This window comes from Chiloscyllium plagiosum, unplaced genomic scaffold, assembly GCF_037043375.1.
Source record: "Chiloscyllium plagiosum isolate Xiang-an unplaced genomic scaffold, Cpla_swu_hap1 HiC_scaffold_8, whole genome shotgun sequence".
Taxonomy (NCBI): Eukaryota; Metazoa; Chordata; class Chondrichthyes; order Orectolobiformes; family Hemiscylliidae; genus Chiloscyllium; species Chiloscyllium plagiosum.
Genome location: NW_028270146.1, coordinates 38,376,968 through 38,395,469, shown reverse-complemented (window position 1 = coordinate 38,395,469; position 18,502 = coordinate 38,376,968). Strand labels below are relative to the sequence as shown.

Sequence of the window (18,502 nt, the reverse complement as noted above, 5' to 3'; positions counted from 1 at the left end):
AGGGGAAGATTGTTTGTCAAAGTCCACATGATCACCAATGATATATGTAGAACATATATTTTTCTGTTGGAAAATTTTAGGGAGTTATGGTTCAATTTAAAATTCATGAATCTCAAAACCTCAATTTTTGAAATATTACCTGGACCATTTACAAAATGCATAGGGGCAAGCAATTAATGTGTGGCTTGAGGAGTGACATATGTGATGTGTGATAAGTGATCTTGATTCATGGGAGGCTGATAGCAGAACATGGAGATGAAGGAACTGTTCTGTTGGGATGAGCTCCACTTCAATTGGGCTGCATTCAGCATCCTGCCGAGTCATAAAAAGTCACCACAATCCGAAAGAAGTATAGGGCCGATCACTCATCAGAGAGAGGGAGACAACTGGTTGTCTCAGGGGAGGGTTAAGAGGGATAGTCCTTCACGGCAACCTCAGCAGTGCAAGAATTGAACCTGTGCTGTTGGCATCATTCTCATTATATACCAGCCGATCACCAATTGAGTTAATCAACTTTGAATCATAATAACTACGGTATTGGGCAGGGTTTTGAATTAAAAGGGTTGTGCGGGAGACTGTTGAGAAATCAGGAGAAGGGAAATTTTGAAATTTAAACAGAAAGGTCAAGACAATAGAGAAGTGAAGTGATTTGGATAAAATGAGGGAGAATGGAATGGGAAGAGACAAGGATAGATACTAGATGTCAATGAATAATGTACAAACAAGGAATAGTGATTCAAAAATTAAGATTAAAGGCTTTACAAAGCATTCATAACAATATAACTAATGACCCAAATAGAGATAAGTGGGTTTGATATATGACAACATGATTGCAAGGTGACCAAAGTTGAGTAATGATTTGGAGATGCCAGTGTTGGACTCGGGTGTACAAAGTTAAAAATCACACAACACCAGGTTATAGTCCAACAGATTTAATTGGAAGCACTAGCTTTCGGAGCACCGCTCCTTCATCAGGTGGTTGTGGAGGGCACAGTTGTAAGGCATAGAATTTATAGCAAAAGTTGAGCAATATATTCCAGGGTATTTATTATTTTGAATGGAAAACAAGCAGGAGTAACTTTGATAATAAAGGATTATTTTAAAGTAGTAAGAAAGGATCTTGTTTCAGATGTTCAGGAATTAGAATTAGAAGAACAATCAGTCTGGGTGAAGACAAGAAATCATAAATCAGAAAGTGCTGGTTGGAGTAGCTTATAGATCTTCTTACAGTAGTTATACCATTGGGCAGAGCATTAAATAAGACATAATTGGAAGCTTGTACCAAGCGTAAACAATAATCAGGTAAGAATTATACCTTTATATCAGCTGAATAACAAAGCTACCAGATATACTCATATATAGGTCGATTTCATATATAAGTAAACCCCTTATTTTGGCCAAACAAATCTTGTAATTTTCATATACCTGTATATGATGTATAAGTCAACTATAGTTTTTCAGAGCTCTCTTTTTGACCATGCATGCAGTCTTAAAGGGCACGATTTGCACATTTCTGATTCAAATGCAATAAGACCATAAGACCATAAGAAAAAAGGAGTGGAAGTAAGGACATTCAGCCCATCGGGTCCACTCCGCCATTCAATCATGGCTGATGGACACTTCAACGCCACTCACCCGCACTCTCCCCATATCCTTTAATTCCTTGCAAGATTAAGAATTAATCTCTGCCTTGAAGACATTTGAAGTCCCGGCCTCCACAGCGCTCCATGGTAGTGAATTCCACAGGCCCACCACTCTCTGGCTGAAGAAATGTCTCCTATTTCTGTTCTAAATTGACCCCCTCTGATTCTAAGGCTGTGCCCACAAGTCCTAGTATCCCCACCTGACGGAAACAATTTCCCAGTGTCCACCCTTTCTAAGCCATGCATTATCTTGTAAGTTTCTATTAGATCTCCTCTCAACCTTCTGAACTCTAATGAATACAATACCAGGATGCTCAGCCGTTCATCGTATGTTAGGCCTACCATTCCAGGGATCATCCGTGTGAATCTCTGCTGGCTCCAGTGCCAGTATGTCCTTCCTGAGGGGTGGGTCCCAAAACTGGACACAATATTCTAAATGGGACCTAACCAGAGCTTTATAAAGTCTTACTAGTACCTCACTGCTTTTACATTCTAACCCTCTTGAAATAAATGACAAGTGGAAACAGATAGGTGCATGCCACAGGTCAAGAGTTATCGATGGGGCAGGGGAAATTATAACACGATTAGGCAAGAATTAGGATGCATAGAATGGGATAGCAAAATGCGGGAGATGCAGACAATGGAAATGTGGAGCTGGTTTAAGGAACAGATATTGCGCGTCCTTGATAGGTATGTCCCTGTCAGGCAGGGAGGAAGTGATAAGATAAGGGAACCGTGGTTTACAACAGAAATTGCATCTCTTGTTACGAAGAAGAAGGAGGCTTATGTGTTGATGAGGCAAGATGGTTCAGATGAGGCGATGGAGAGGTACAGATGAGCTAGGAAGGATTTAAAGAGAGAGCTAAGAAGAGCAAAGAGAGGACATGAGTAATCTTAAGCAAATAGAATAAAGGAGAACCCTAAAGCTTTCTAAAGGTATGTGAGGAATAAAAGGATGATTAGGGTAGGAAAAGGGTCAATCAAAGACAGAAGTGGGAAGTTGAGTGTGGACCCTGTGGAGATCGGAGAGGTGCTAAACGAACATTTCTCATCATTTTTCACTCAGGAAAAGGTTAATATTGTAGAGGAGAAGAATGAGGGATGAGATATTAGACTAGAAAGGATCGAGGTTAGTTATGAACAGGTGTTATCAATTCTGGAAGGAGTGAAAGTAAACAAGTCCCCTGGGCCGGATGGGATTTATCCGAGGATTCTCTGGGAAGCTAGGGAGGAGATAGTAGAGTCTTTGGCTTTGATATTTAAGTCGTCATTGGCTACAGGCTTGGTACCAGAGGACTGGAAGATTGCAAATGTTGTGCCCTTGTTCAAGAAGGGCAGTAGAGATGAACCCAGGTAATTATAGACCGGTGAGCCTTACTTCTGTTGTAGTAAAGATTTTGGAAAGGATTATAAGAGATAAGATTTATAATCACCTAGCAAGCAATAATTTGATTTCAGATAGTCAACATGGTTTCGTCAAGGGCAGGTCGCGTCTCACAAACTTCATTGAGCTTTTTGAGAAGGTGACCAAGCATGTAGATGAGGGTAGGGAAGTTGACGTGGTATACATGGACTTCAGTAAAGCATTTGATAAGGTTCCACATGGCAGGCTGTTGGAGAAAATGCAGAGGCACAGTTTGGATTAGAAACTGGCTTTCTGAAAGAAGGCAGCGAGTGGTGTTTGATGGAAAATATTCAGCCTGGAGTCCGGTTACTAGTGGTGTGCCACAAGGATCTGTTTTGGGACCACTGCTGTTTGTCATTTTTATAAATGACTTAGAAACAGGCATAGGTGGATGGATTAGTAAATTTGCAGATGACACTAAAGTCAGTGGAGTAGTGGACAGTGTGGAAGAATGTTACAGGTTGCAGGGGACTTGGATAAACTGTAGAATTGGGCTGAGAGGTGGCAAATGGAGTTCAATGCAGCTAAATGTGAGGTGATGCACTTTGGGAAGAATAACAGGAAGGCAGAGTACTGGGTTGATGGAAAGATTCTTGGTAGTGTGAATGTGCAGAGGGATTTTGGAGTCCATGTACATAGACCCCTGAAAGTTGCCACCCAGTTGGATAGTGCTGTTAAGAAGGCATACAGTGTGTTAAGTTTCATTCGTAGAGGGATTGAGTTCCGGAGCCGCAATATCATGCTGCAACTATACAAAACGCTGGTGCGGCCACACTTGGAATATTGTGTACAGTTCTGCTCCCCATATTTCGGGAAGGATGTAGAAGCATTGGAAAAGGTGCAGAGGAGATTTACCAGGATGTTGCCTGGTCTGAAGGGAAGGTCTTATGAGGAAAGGCTGAGAGACTTTAACCTGTTCTCATTGGCAAGGAGAAGGCTAAGAGGGGATTTGATAGAGACATACAAGATGGTCAGAGGATTAGATAGGGTAGACAGCAAAACTCTTTTTCCTAGGATGATGATGCCAGTGTGTACGAGGGGGCATAACTACAAATTCAGGGGGATAGATTTAAGACAGATGTCAAAGGCAGGTTCTTTACGCATAGAGTGGTAAGGGTGTGGAATGCCCTACCTGCTAATGTAGTCAACTCAGCCACATTAGGGAGATTTAAACAGTCCTTAGATAATTTTGGATGATTTGGGGATAGTGTAGGGGGATGAGCTGAAAATTGTTCACAGGTTGGCACAACATTGAGAGCCGAAGGGCCTGTTCTGCGTTGTAATGTTCTATGTTCTATTACATTTGCTTTCTTAACCATGGACTCAACCTGCAAGTCAACCTTTAGAGAATCCTGTACTAGCACTCCCAGATCCCTTTGTACTTTGACTTTATGAATTTTCTCACCGTTTATAAAATAGTACATGCCTGTGTTCTTTTTTCCAAGTGCAAGACTTCACATTTGCTCACATTGAATTTCATCAGCCATTTCTTGGACCATTCTCCTAAACTGCCTAAATCTTTCTGTAGCCTCTCCACTTCCTCAGAACTACCTGCCTGTCCACCTAACTTCGCATCATAGCGAACTTCACCAAATGCCCCCAGTCTCTTCATCCAGATCATTTATATATAAAGTGAACAGCTGGGACCTCAACACTGAACGCTGTGGGACACCACTTGTCTCCAGCTGCCATTCTGAAAAAGACCCGTTTATCCCAACTCTCTGCCTTCTGTCAGCCAATCCTCAATCCACGCCAGTAGCTCACCTCAAACACCATGGGCCTTCACCTTACTCAGCAGGCTCCCATGAGGCATCTTATCAAAGGCCTTTCGGAAGTCTAGGTTGATAACATCACCTGGGTCATCACATGTTACATGCACCAGGATATATTTGGGTAACATGATTTTCAAATCATTAAATTGAATGTTGATAATGTATATGTTTATTTTTGTACTATTTACATATATCTATTTGATCTGTGCATGCAACTATCTACCTTATGGGAGCCTGCGACCTTGTATTCCCACTGTTACTTTGATTTCTTAGAAGTAGGTGTAATGTACGGTTGTGCTCTGAACATATTGTAAAACTCCCCCAATTTTTTCTGACAAAATGGCATCATGAAGAAAAGAGTATACAGTACAGTTTAAACTTTAACTTATTGAGGTTGCAGAGAAGAACAACAATAAGCGTAGCTGCAAGGGCCTGTGTTTCTGGAAAAACATGTCCGAGATTGGAGGAGAAAAGCCACACAGTTAAAAGCTGTGCCAAAACAGAAGTATGCCGACCAAGGAAAGCCTAACAAGTGGCCACAACTAGAAGAAAAGGTTGCTAACTGGGTAATTCAGTGTCGTCAGAATGGAAGCATAGTGACTCGCCAAGCATAAGAATTCGCGCCAAAAAGGAGCAAAAAAAGATTGATTCAGTGATTTCAAAGCCAGTGCTAGATGGTGCAGTCGGTCCATGAAAAGGTATGATTTAGTGCTCAGACAGAAAACCAAGATTGCCCAATGTCTACCAGCAGAACCTAATGACAAGTTAATTGAGGTCCATTGCTTTGTAATCAGAAGTCGGAAGAAAAACGAGTGCAGACTCTCATGCATCGGCAATATCAACAAGATCCCAATGAACAGAATGTGGCAGGGAACAGAACTGATGACAAGATTAGTGCAAAAACAGTTTTAGTTAAGACTACTGGCCATGAAAGGAGTCAATTCACTGTGGCACTTGGTTGTGTGGCAAATGGAACAAAGTTAAAGCCTATGGTGATTTTTAAGCAGAAAGCGCACCCAAACAGAAATTTCTGAAAGGTATTGTTGTCCTAGTCTTTGGAAAAAAGGTGAATGGATGAAAGTGGCTGCAAGAATTGGACTGGGAGGAATGGAATATGCAACCAAGTGGACTTAGAAATGCAAAAAGCTTACTGGTTTGGGATATGTTCAAATCACACAGAGTGAAAACTGTTATCAGTGAACTTTTGAGCTAAAATACTAACATTGCAATGATTCCTGGAGGCCTTACAAGCATGGTACAGACACTGGATGTTAGCATCAATAAACTTTTTAAGGACTTAGTAGAGAAGAAATGGAACACTTGGATGCAAGTAGAGAAAAAAGCTTCACAAAGGGTGGCAACATGCGTGCTCCATTACTTGCAACTGTATGTGTGTGGATTGTTGAGTCCTGGAAGATGAGGAAAACTGAAATTATTGTGAAAGCCTTCAAAAAATGTGGAAAATCTATTACTTTAATGGTATGGAGGATGGCTATTTACGGTCAGATGGAAGTGATGAAAAATCAATTGATGATCCCCTTGAGACTGCAGATGATGATCTATATGACGATATGCTTGATCCAGACGACTGGAATGATTTATTAAGTGGTGCATGTGATGAGGACAGTGAATTTGAAGGATTCTAATGGGACTTTTGCATGTAACTTTTGTTTTAAGCAGCTATCCCATAATATCTGTGATATACAATGAGAAGAGTCATTTGCTGTGAATATCAGTTTTTTGATGTAAAGTGTTTACCATATAATATTAATAGTTTTATCTGGTTTTTTCAAATAAAATATTATCAGTCTTTTTTTTGTTTTTATTTCATGAATTGTGTATTGTACAAATACCCTCGGTAGATGGCCTGACCACCAGCTGGTATGTCTATTAACATTGTACATATATGTATACCAACATGCACTTGACGGTACTGGTAACTGGAATAAGATACAACAATACTTTCTGCCATAGCAAGTAGAATTGAGACAGTTATTTTGTAAATAGATATTCAATAATGACTATAATTATTTTTCCTTTGCTGTTTATTATTTTATATAGAGATCTGGCTCTTGTTTGTCCATTTTTTGACTCCTAGCATGAATTTCATCCCCTCAAAAACAATACCTCATGTATTAGTCGACCCTCTAATTTCAGCTTAAATAAATGATCTTCAAAATTCAACTTATACACAAGTTTATAGAGTAAAAATTCAGTGTGGAAATATCATGGCCAACAATGGATATTAAGGATTACATTAGATGAAAATAATAAGCTTATAATACCGCAAGAGTAGCGGCTAGCTTCAAGATTGGCACATGTTCAAAGTCCAGCAAATAGTGTCTAAAAAGCAGATAAATAGGAAAAGAAACATAAATGGAGAGAGAACCAGGAAGGATTATAAAGAACAAATAAGACTTTTTATATGTGTTGCGCTACTATCTATAAAGACAAGGGTAGCAGTTACGTGAGAACACCATCATGTGCAAATTTTTTTTTAAGCCTCATTAACTTTGAAATGTTTCTATGCCTTTCTGACTTCTGCTTTCTTTGTCAACATAAAAGGAATATACCTCCACATACAATCAAACAGGAAACTCCTCAACTTACTGACTTAAGCCTTACTGACCTGGAAACATATCACATTCCTACACTCTTGCTGGATTAAAATCCTGGATCTCCCTCTCTTATGCCATGTGGGCGTATCAACAGCAAATGGACTATCAGGGCAGGCAGGGACAAAGCAAAAACAAGCTAGGACACTGATAAATTAAACTGCATTTATTTCAATTTTTGATCAGGGATAGCATTACAGCTGTATTGAGGAAGGACACTCCCAGAAATATATGCAGGGAAGTTATTTGAGTGGAACTGAGAAATAAGAAAGGAATGATCACTTTATTAGGATTATACTGTAGACCCCCTAATAGTCAGAGGAAAATTGGGAAACAAATTTGTAAGGAGATCTCAGTTATCTATAAGAATAATAGGGTGGTTATGGTAGGGGATTTTAACTTTCCAAACATAGACTGGGACTGCCATTGTGTTAAGGGTTTAGATGGAGAGGAATTGTTAAGTGTGTACAAGAAAATTTTGTAATTCAATATGTGGATGTACCTACTCAAGAAGGTGCAAAACTTGACCTTCTCTCGGGAAATAAGGCAAGGCAGGTGTCAGTGGGAGAGCGCTTTGGGGCCAGCGACCAAAATTCTATTAGTTTTAAAGTAGTGATGGAAAAGGATAGATGAGATTAATAATGGTTTTGGATCTTTAATAATAATCTGTAGTGAAATCCCATATGGGATGTACATATTAAAGAACCGAAACCAGCAAATCATTTCTAAAAAATCAAAGACTTAACAATATAGGTTTCTTCAATGTGTCATTGTATCACTGTAATCTTTTGATATAAATTCTGTGTCTTATGGTCCTGCTTCACAACCACCTGACGAAGAAGCAGCGCCTCGAAAGCTAGTGCTTCCAAATAAGCCTGTTGAACTATAATCTGGTGTTGTGTCATTTTTAATTTTGTCCACCCGGTCCAACACCGGCTCCTCCAAATCAAAATAATCTTGCACAGTCTTCATTCCAGTAATGGAGTACTGTATATTTCTTTTAAAAAGTTATATGGCTTTTGAAGCTTAATAGCTTCTTCAGTTTTGTGATTCATCAGATCTACAGTATTCACGTGCCCACGTACGTCTCTGCTTTCATATTTGAAAAACAACGGCTGAAGTGTTTGCCTCAAAATTTTTGCTTGAGATGCTAAGATGAAAATGTCCGAATTATCTCCTTTTATTTTTTGCTGTCACATTTCCAACTCTTAAATTTTGTTTCTTGTTTTGCAAGGGGTTTTTGCTTGTTGCCCCTTTAACCTTTAACCCCATGGCCTTCTCCATGGAAACCAAAATGGCTCCCGGACAACAGAGACGCGCAGTCGGCTAGAATGAGCAGTCGGCGAAATGGCCTCTAAACAGGGGAACAGATAAAATACCTAACCTGGTCTGGGAGAGGCAACAGGTGAGCAGCTCGAGATCAGGCGGTTGACTGACTGACAGACAGACAGGATATTTGTAAACTTTACTTTCTCCATGTGGACTGTCGAAGCAGCGGAGGATTGGAGACATGGAGTGGTCGACATCGCCGGCCTGTTGTCCCTTCCTTTCCTACCGTGGCGACTCTGTGAATGAGACAGCGGCATAGAAACCGCCGTCCCATTAGCCACGAGTCGGCGCGCTCCAGCCATTTCATTCACTTTAAATCTTGGCTCATCCAGTCTCTGGGTGTGATCTGGTCCACATTGCCATGGGTCAAGTTGTGTCAACATTTGATTTTCGTTTAAACAACTCAAAACGCCTAATGTTACTTGGTTTGAAGGTGGCTTCTACCCTCTTTCTTCCTGATACTTTTGCGGTAAAGTAGTTATTTGTTACTAGGAGAAAGTGAGGACTGCAGATGCTGGGGATCAGAGCTGAAAAATGTGTGGCTGGAAAAGCGCAGCAGGTCAGGCAGCATCGAAGGAACAGGAGAATCGACGTTTCGGGCATAAGCCCTTCTTCAGGAATGAGGAGGGTGTGCCAAGCAGGCTAAGATAAAAGGTAGGGAGGAGGGACTTGGGGGAGGGGTGTTGGGAATGCGATAGGTGGAAGGAGGTCAAGGTGAGGGTGATAGGTCGGGAAGAAGATTGCAGGTCAAGAAGGCGGTGCTGAGTCCGAGGGTTGGGACTGAGAAAAGGTGGGAGGAGGGGAAATGAGGAAACTGGAGAAATCTGCATTCATCGTTTGTGGTTGGAGGGTTCCTAGGCGGAAGATGAGGCGCTCTTCCTCCAGATGTCATGTTGCCATGGTCTGGCGATGGAGGAGGCCAAGGACCTGCATGTCCTTGGCGGAGTGGGAGGGGGAGCTAAAGTGTTCAGCCACGGGGTGGTTGGGTTGGTTGGTGCGGGTGTCCCAGAGGTGTTCTCTGAAACGTTCCACAAGTAGGTGGCTTGTCTCCCCAATGTATAGGAGCCACATCGGTTGCAGCGGATCCAGTAAATGATGTGTGTGGAGGTGCAGATGAATTTGTGACGGATATGGGAGATCCCTTGGGGCCTTGGAGAGAAGTGAGGGGGGAGGTGTGGGTGCAAGTTTTGCATTTCTTGCGGTTGCAGGGGAAGGTGCCGGGAGTGGAGGTTGGGTTGGTGGGGGGTGTGGACCTGACGAGGGAGTCGCGGAGGGAGTGGTCTTTCTGGAACGCTGATAGTTATTTGTTACGCCAATTTAAAGACTTTTCTGACTGGACAAATGTGGTAATATAATTGCAGATTATTATCCCTCTGTAAACGTTTATTATGAATCGAGCAGAACCTCAATGTATTTGTACCTATGCAATACTTTAAATGTTTCTGTGTACTGAATAATTAGGATATTACCTAATATACTTTGTATATTTGCAAGTATTATATTTCCTTTTGTCAACGGGAACCTACATAGTGTCTGTGAGAGAGTGCGTAAAATAGAACAGCCAAACAAAAATTGAACTTCGAGGAAGTGATTGTTCATGTGGATTTTTATTAGGCTTCAACATAGAGAGCAGGCAATAGATAGGAAGGGAATACCAGAGGAAGACTAAGTTAAAATTAGACACTCTGCAGGAACAACAAACTGAAGTGAGGAGATTGCAACATGATTTTATACCTAAAGGAGCTACAGCATGGGGTGAGATTGCAAAAAGTACTTTAAATTTGATGAACATTTTAATTCCTTGGGAAATGAGAGCCAGAAGGGATAGATGAGGATGTGGTGATGGTTAAATGGAACAAAATATTGGAATATATTGTAAGTTGTATCTGAAGCTGTGAAGTAGGATGCAATTCCAGTGATTTTTTTGTGATTGCAAAGTCAGATCGAATGGATCAGTTGGAGAGACAGTTAGAAGCAGTGAGAAATTTGCAACAGCAACAGTATGTGATGGATGGCAGTTATGGGAGGAGGGAGGGGGGGGGGGGGGAAGAAAGTCTCACATACAGTCACATAGATGGGTTAACTCCAGGAAAGGTAAGAGAGGTAGGCACCTAGTGCAGGAGTCTTCTGTGGCTATACCCATTTCAAACAAGTATGCTGTTTTGGAAAGTGTAGGGGGTGATGAATCCTCAGGAATGTAGCACGAACAGCCAAGTTTCTGGTATTGAGACTGGTTCTAATGCAACGAGAGGTACATCGGGTTCCAAGAGATCCATTGTTTTAGGGAATTCTCTAGTCCGAGGTACCGACAAACTTTTCTGTGGCCAGCAGTGAAAAATCAGAATGGTATGTTGCTTTCCTGGTGCCAGGATCAAGGATGTCTCAGAGAGGGTGCAGAATGTTCTCAAGTGGGAGAGGAGCCAGCAAGAGGTCATTGTCCACATTGGAACCAACGACATGGGAAGAGAAAAGGTTGAAATTCTGAAGAGAGATTACAGAGAGTTAGGCAATAATTTAAAAAGGAGGTCCTCGAGAGCTGTAATATCTGGATTACTCCTGATGTTATGAGCTAGTGAGGGCAGGAATAGGAGGATAGAGCAGATAAATGCATGGCTGAGGAGCTGGTGTAGGGGAGAAGGATTCACATTTTTGGATCATTGGAAGGTATTTTGGGGTAGAAGTGACCTGTACAAGAAGGGTGGATTGAACCTAAATTGGAAGGGGATTAATATACTGGAGGGGAGATTTGCTAGAGCTGCTTGAGAGGATTTAAACTAGTAAGGTGGGGGGTGTGGAATGCAGGGAGATAGTGAGGAAAGCGATCAATCTAACACTGGTATAGTTGAGAACAGAAGCAAGACAAACAGTCAGGGCAGGCAGGGACAAGGTAGGACTAATAAATTAAACTGCATTTATTTCAATGCAAGGGCCTAACAGGGAAGGCAGATGAACTCCGGGCATGTTTAGGAACATGGGACTGGGATATCATAGCAATTACAGAAACATGGCTCAGGGATGGGCAGGACTGGCAGCTTAATGTACCAGGATAGAAAGGGAGGCAAGAGAGGTGTGGGAATGGTGTTTTTGATCAGGGATAGAATTACAGCTGTGCTGAGGGAGGATATTCCCGGAAGTACATCCAGGGAAGTTATTTGGGTGGAACTGAGAAATAAGAAAAGGATGATCACCTTATTGGGATTGTATTATAGGCCCCTGAATAGTCAGAGGGAAATTGAGAAACAAACTTGTAAGGAGATCTCCGCTATCTGTAAGAATAATAGTGGTTATTGTAGGGGATTTTAACTTTCCATAGACTGGGACTGCCATAGTGTTAAGAGTTTAGATGGAGAGGAATTTAAGTGTGTATGAGAACATTTTCTGTTTCAGTATGTGGATGTACATGCTCAAGAAGGTGCAAAACCTGACCTACTCTTGGGAAATAAGGCAAGGCAGGTGACTGAGGTGTCAGTGGGGGAGCACTTTGGGACCAGCGACCATAATTCTATTAGATTTAAAATAGTGATGGAAAAGGATAGACTAGATCTAAAAATTGAAGTTCTAAATTGGAGAAAGGCCAATTTTGACGGTATTAGGCAAGAACTTTCAAAAGCTGACTGGGGCAGATGTTGGCAGGACGGCTAGAAAATGGGAAGCCTTCAGAAATGAGATAACAAGAATCCAGAGAAAGTATATTCCTGTTAGGGTGAAAGGGAAGGCTGGTAGGTATAAGGAATGCTGGATGACTAAGGAAGTTGAGGGTTTGGTTAAGAAAAAGAAGGAAGCATATATCCGGTATAGACAGGATAGATTGAGTGAATCCTAAGAGGAGTATAAAAGCAGTAGGAGTGTACTTAAGTGGGAAATCAGGAGGGCAAAAAGGGGACATGAAGTAGTTTTGACAAATAGAATTAAGGAGAATTTAAAGGGTTTTTACAAATACATTTAAGGACAAAAGGATAACTAGGGAGAGAATAGGGCCCCTCAAAGATCAAAAAGCCGGCCTTTGTGTGGAGCTGCAGAAAATGGGGGAGATACTAAATGAGTATTTTGCATCAGTATTTACTGTGGAAAAAGATATGGAACATATAGAATGTAGGGAAATAGATGGTGACACCTTTCAAAATGTCCATGTTACAGAGGAGAAAGTGCTGGATATCTTGAAACGCAAAAAAGTGGCTAAATCTCCAGGATATGATCAGGTGTACCCTAGAACGCTATGGGAAGCTAGAGAAGTGATTGCTGGGCCTCTTGCTGAGATATTTGTATCATCGATAGTCACAGGTGAGGTGCCGGAAGATTGGAGATTGGTTAATGTGATGCCACTGTCTAAGAAGGGTGGTAAGGACAAGCCAGGGAACTGTAGACCAGTGAACCTGATGTCGGTGGTGGGCAAGTTGTTGGAGGGAATCCTGAGGGACAGGATGCACATGTATTAGGAAAGGCAAAGACTGATTATGGATAGTCAACATGGCTTTGTGTGTAAGAAATCATGTCTCACAAACTTGATTGAGTTTTTTGAGGAAGTAACAAAGAGGATTGATGAGGACAGAGCGGTAGATGTGATCTATACGGACTTCAGTCAGGTGTTTGACAAAGTTCCCCATGGGAGACTGGTTAGCAAGGTTAGATCTCACAGAATACAGGGAGAACTAGCCATTTGGCTACAGAACTGGCTCAAAGGCAGAAGAGAGAGAGAGCGAGAGTGGTGGTGGAGTTTCGGTTTTCAGACTGGAGGCCTGTGACCAGTGGAGTGCCACAAGGATCGGTGCTTGGTCCTCTACTTTTTGTCATTTACATAAATGATTTGGATGCGAGCCTAAGAGGTACAGTTAATAAGTTTGCAGATGACACCAAAATTGGAGGTGTAGTGGACAGCAAAGAGGGTTACCTCAGACTACAACAGGATCTTGACCAGATGGGCCAATGGACTGAGAATGGCAGATGGAGTTTAATTCAGATAAATGTGAGGTGCTGCAATTTGGGAAAGCACCATCATAGCAGGACTTGTACACTTAATGGTAAGGTCCTAGGGAGTGTTGCTGAACCAAGAGACGGTGGCTCAGTGATAAGCACTGCTGCCTCACAGCACCAGGGACCCTGGTTCAATTCCCACCTTGGGCAATGGGTGTGTGGAGTTTGCACATTCTCCCCGTGTCTGCATGGGTTTCCTCTGGGTGCTCCGGTTTCCTCCCACAATCCAAACATGTGCAGGTTAGGTGAATTGGCTATGCTAAATTGCCTATGGTGTTAGGTACATTAGACGGGGTAAATGGGTCTGGATGGGTTGCTCTTCGGAGGGTCAGTGTGGACATGTTGGGCAGCTGGGCCTGTTTCCAAACTGTAGGGAATCTAAACTAATCTAATGAAAGACACCTTGGAGTGCAGGTTCATAGCTCCTTGAAAGTGGACTCACAAGTAGGTAGGATAGTGAAGAAGGTGTTTGGTATGCTTTCCTTCATTGGTCAGAATATTGAGTACACGAGTTGGGAGGTCATATTGCGGCTGTACAGGACATTGCTTAGGCCACTGTTGGAATATTGCATGCAATTCTGGTCTCCTTCTTATCGGAAAGATGTTGTGAAACTTGAAAGGGTTCAGAAAAGATTTACAAGGATATCGCCAGGGTTGGAGAATTTGAGCTATAGGAAGAGGCTGAACCGGCTGGGGCTGTTTTCCCTGGAGCATCGGAGGCTGACGGGTGACCTTATAGAGGTTTACAAAATTGAGGGACATGCATAGGATAAATGGACAAAGTCTTTTCTCTGGGGTGGGGGAGTCCAGAACTAGAGGGCATAGGTTTAGGGTGAGAGGGGAAAGATATAAAAGAGACCTAAGGGGCAACTTTTTCACGCAGAGAGTGGTGTGTGTATGGAATGAGCTGCCAGAGGATGTGATGGAGGCTGGTACAATTGCAACATTTAAAAGGCATTTGGATGGGTATATGAATAGGAAGGGTTTGGAGGGATATGGGACGGGTCTTGGCAGGTGGGACGAGATTGGGTTGGGATATCTGGTCGGCATGGACGAGTTGGACCGAAGGGTCTGTTTCCATGCTGTACATCTCTATGACTCTATGATGTAACTGAGATTTTTTTTAAGCAAGTGGAGGAGACTAAAAATAAAACTTTTGAGTACAATGAAAATATCCCCACATTTCTGTAAGGATTGGAATCATGAAAGGGATGAGCCAGTTTTTAAAAATTTACTCTTGGCATGTGGATGTTGCTGACTGGGCCCGCATTTACTGCTTGTCTCTCGTTGCCCTTGAGAAAGTGGGGGTGGACTGCCTTCTTTCACCCATTGCAATTGATTGACCCATAATTCTGTTAGAGAGGGTATTCTAGGATTTTGACCCAGCAATATGTGAAGAAACAATTATATATTTCCAAGTCAGGATGTTGAATGGTTTGGAGGAGAGCTTGCAGATTGTGGTTCTTCCATTTTGAATTAGCTTTATTGTCATGTACTCAAATCAGTACAATGAAGAATTTATAGTTGCTGCATTACAATGCCATCTCGGGTGGAAAGGTACCTAGGTACAGATACTCAAGTTCAAATTCTTAGGAAACAAAAACAAATCAGAAAAGTAAAGAACATAGGAATTGCCCCACTTTAGGCATCATCTCTTCACCGTTGGGCCCAATTCACTGATGCTGCTGAAACCACACTTTCCCCGCAACCAAGAGTCTCTGGTTCTCTGCTAGGCCAGGCCATCACTGGGCCATATGTCCTGCTTTGCTTGCAGATGTCTCCTTGCCAGCGCTGCAATCTCTGCCGCCATCCCCACTTGCTGGAGGAGCTTTTCTGCTGCTGACCCTAAACACCAGGAGAACAACCTCTCTGTTGCTGGAACTAGCTCTGACACTGGGAGAACGTGGCTACCACTGCCCCCCAATCGCTGAGAGGATAACCTCACTGCTGCTGCTGTTAGCCCCGAGCGCCAGGAGATAACACCCACTGCCAAAAGCCCCAACTAGGAGAGAACACACTCATTGCCACTACCTCTGATTGCCAGGAGAATGTCCTCACTGCTGTCCTGCTACCCTTGCCTTTGGTATCAGGATCTTTGGTGAATTTCTTCACTGTCTTGCAGATGGTGCACAGCTGCTCCTAAGTGTTGGTGCTGGAGGACATGAATATCGTATTAGTATCCCCTAGAAGATTGATATTGAACTGTAATTATAGTCATATTGCTAGTTTTGACGTTGAGATATCTTAAATGGGGAAAAGATTAGTTTCATATGGGAAGTATTGTTTCAGGAGCTGAGAGGTAGGGGATTTTAGGAATGTGGTCATGTAGAGATGGAGAGAGTGGGCTTTTTAAGGATGAAGTTAGCAAAGGTAGTAACTGAGGAAAAGAAATGGTTCACAAGATCCAAAAGCACTGGGTTTGAAGAGTTGGTTGACAGCAGTTTGAGTGAGCTAGTGATTTTGTATGAATTTGTTTGAATTGATAGGCAGAAGCCATTTCTCTATGTAGCATGGAACAAGTTGGAGTCATGTTTGCAGCCTGTGCAAATTAAAATTTGTGAAATTTTCTCTAGAAAGATGTTTCAGATGGTTGTCATGTGCTCAGGTGTCAAATTAAGATTGCATGTACGTAACATGAGGTCTTCTGAAAACTGCCTTGTCACTGCTGATACGTCATTTGTTTTAATGGTATCTTTGTTTCCACATCTAATTGCTCAAATATCTACAGATCAAGCAACCTTTGTAACATGCTGATTTTCTTTACCGAGAACCACAACTCTCCTGCTTCTGGTGAGAAATTAATTAAAACTCCACAATATAAATTACGCCAAAATAGCAAAGGAGTAAAGTAATGATATTTTTAAGTTGTTGTTACAATCTCCCTAGAGATTATTAATGTTTTAAGGAGAAATTCGAATACCCAGTGATGAAGTATGGTACAATACTTCACATTATAGACAAAAAGACATTTTATATATAACAAGTAAAGTAATCTCTATTAATTTACCACCATAGTTTGTCATTACTTAGAATAAGAATCAAATTCCCTTTTACAACTTGATTCCAGGCAAAAGTTTTCTGATACATCATACGATTTTGAGAGTTTATTTACTTCCTTCTTGCATCAAATCAAGTATGGTACATTGAGTTCTCCTGTGTTGCAGCCATTCTCCAAAGTACGACAGTTCATGGGAATTCTTCCATTGGCATTTGGCTAAGCTATCCTTCAACTTTCTTTCAAAGCTGTTGACTTCTCCGCTCAAGTGTGGGAGATCAGGAACACTCTTAGTTTCTAATGGTCCCTATGCTCATTATTCTAGCTTTAGACAGACACACCAGTTTCTCCCAATTTGCTCCTTAGCTAACTGCTTTTGGCTGAGAATTGCTGCAGATCTTTCTGTAGCTTTAAACTAAGCAAATCTTACAGTCTCTTAACCCAACCCCCTCCCCTCCCATGAATTCAGCCACTGAATTGGGTATGTTTTCACTTACATAATAAACAGATATCTTTTTTTCTCTGCTTAACTTACAGACCTGGCTACCATTTAATTTTGAGCTTCCTGAATTCTCTGAGCTGCAAACTCTACAAGACCAAGCTTCTGTAATATTCTTGGGTTTCTATAATATTTTTAATTTAATTCCAAAAATATTTCCTTTCCCCCTTCATGCCAACAGAAAATACTTTAGCCCTGTTTGCAAGAAGAAATGTTGATTTAGCTATATCTACCCACAACAGCCTTCTATCTGAAAAACAAAGGAGCACATTTTAGCACAACTACTTGGAACCTTGGTAAATAACATATGAAAGCTTTTAAGAGACTTTGCATTTTTTAACTGCGAACATAGCAACAGCTGTGATTGTCTTCAAAGTATCAGTCACCTTTCTCTCAATAATGCAGTTTGTCTTTCTATTGATCCTCATTAACACCCAGCTTTTACAGCCAAGCAAATTCTAACAGAGAGCACATTTATTCTCATTTGCCCTAGATTTAAATGTAAAGTCCCAACTTAGAACTCTCCTGGAAATCAAAACATATAGACTTTGCATTGTGTGTTTTAGGACTGTAAAACTATAGATCAGTATTATGTGATGCATATGGTAGAGTTAATGCCAAGCATTTGTTTGTATACTGGTTCTAAATTAGAAACTGATGGGAGAGAATGGAAGAAACCTGGCTTAGCTTCTTTTATGTTATTAACTTGAAATTTGCCTTGACCTTTAATTTATAAGAAATACTTGTGAGGATCCTGGTAGGAATCGTTAATGTTCAAAGAGAAATTTTGAATGCCCATTAATTAACTGAGAGAACCATACCACTAGCTTTCATGTTCTTAAATAATAACAAGTTTTATTGCATATGTTAAAATTTTAAAGTAAGCAGTTTTAACTTAATATAGTGTTTTATAGCTGTGTAGGCTGAATCCAGTTTTACTTTAATCCCACCCAAGATTTCCCTTTTCTTAAAATCTCAAATGTAAATTCTGTTCTTCAGGGATGCCACAGCCCTTCAGAATTCATATTGATTTATTCCTGTTTCCAATCTGGCAGTCCTCCTCCTAGGAGTACTCCTGCTGCCTTGTCCTGACTTTGGAAAAACCAGATTTTCCCATAGTTTCTTTTACAACTTTTTCTAAGTCAACCTTCTAACAGATTGCTTTCTTAAAGTAAATACTTCCAACTACCTTAAATATTATTTCTAGCATTGAAAATGAAGAGTCACATGAATAATAAATTACAGCCAGAAGAGGTCAGTTTTCATGGTGACT

General features: G+C 41.3%; 1 protein-coding gene across 6 annotated transcripts in view; it reads left to right on the top strand.

Moving 5' to 3' along the window:
- The first annotated feature begins 8,745 nt into the window (after positions 1-8,745).
- The window catches only part of lrrc9 (leucine rich repeat containing 9), a 237,547-nt gene continuing 227,790 nt past the window's right edge, over positions 8,746-18,502 (top strand). For 3 of the 6 annotated variants that reach the window (XR_015757872.1, XM_087989715.1, XM_043697264.2), the window contains exon 1: positions 8,746-8,840. The gene's annotated coding sequence lies outside the window, so the exon portion shown is untranslated. Of the gene's footprint in view, positions 8,841-16,463; positions 16,526-18,502 lie in introns of all 6 variants that reach the window. The other 3 variants (XM_087989713.1, XM_087989714.1, XM_087989716.1) reach the window with 3 other exon arrangements.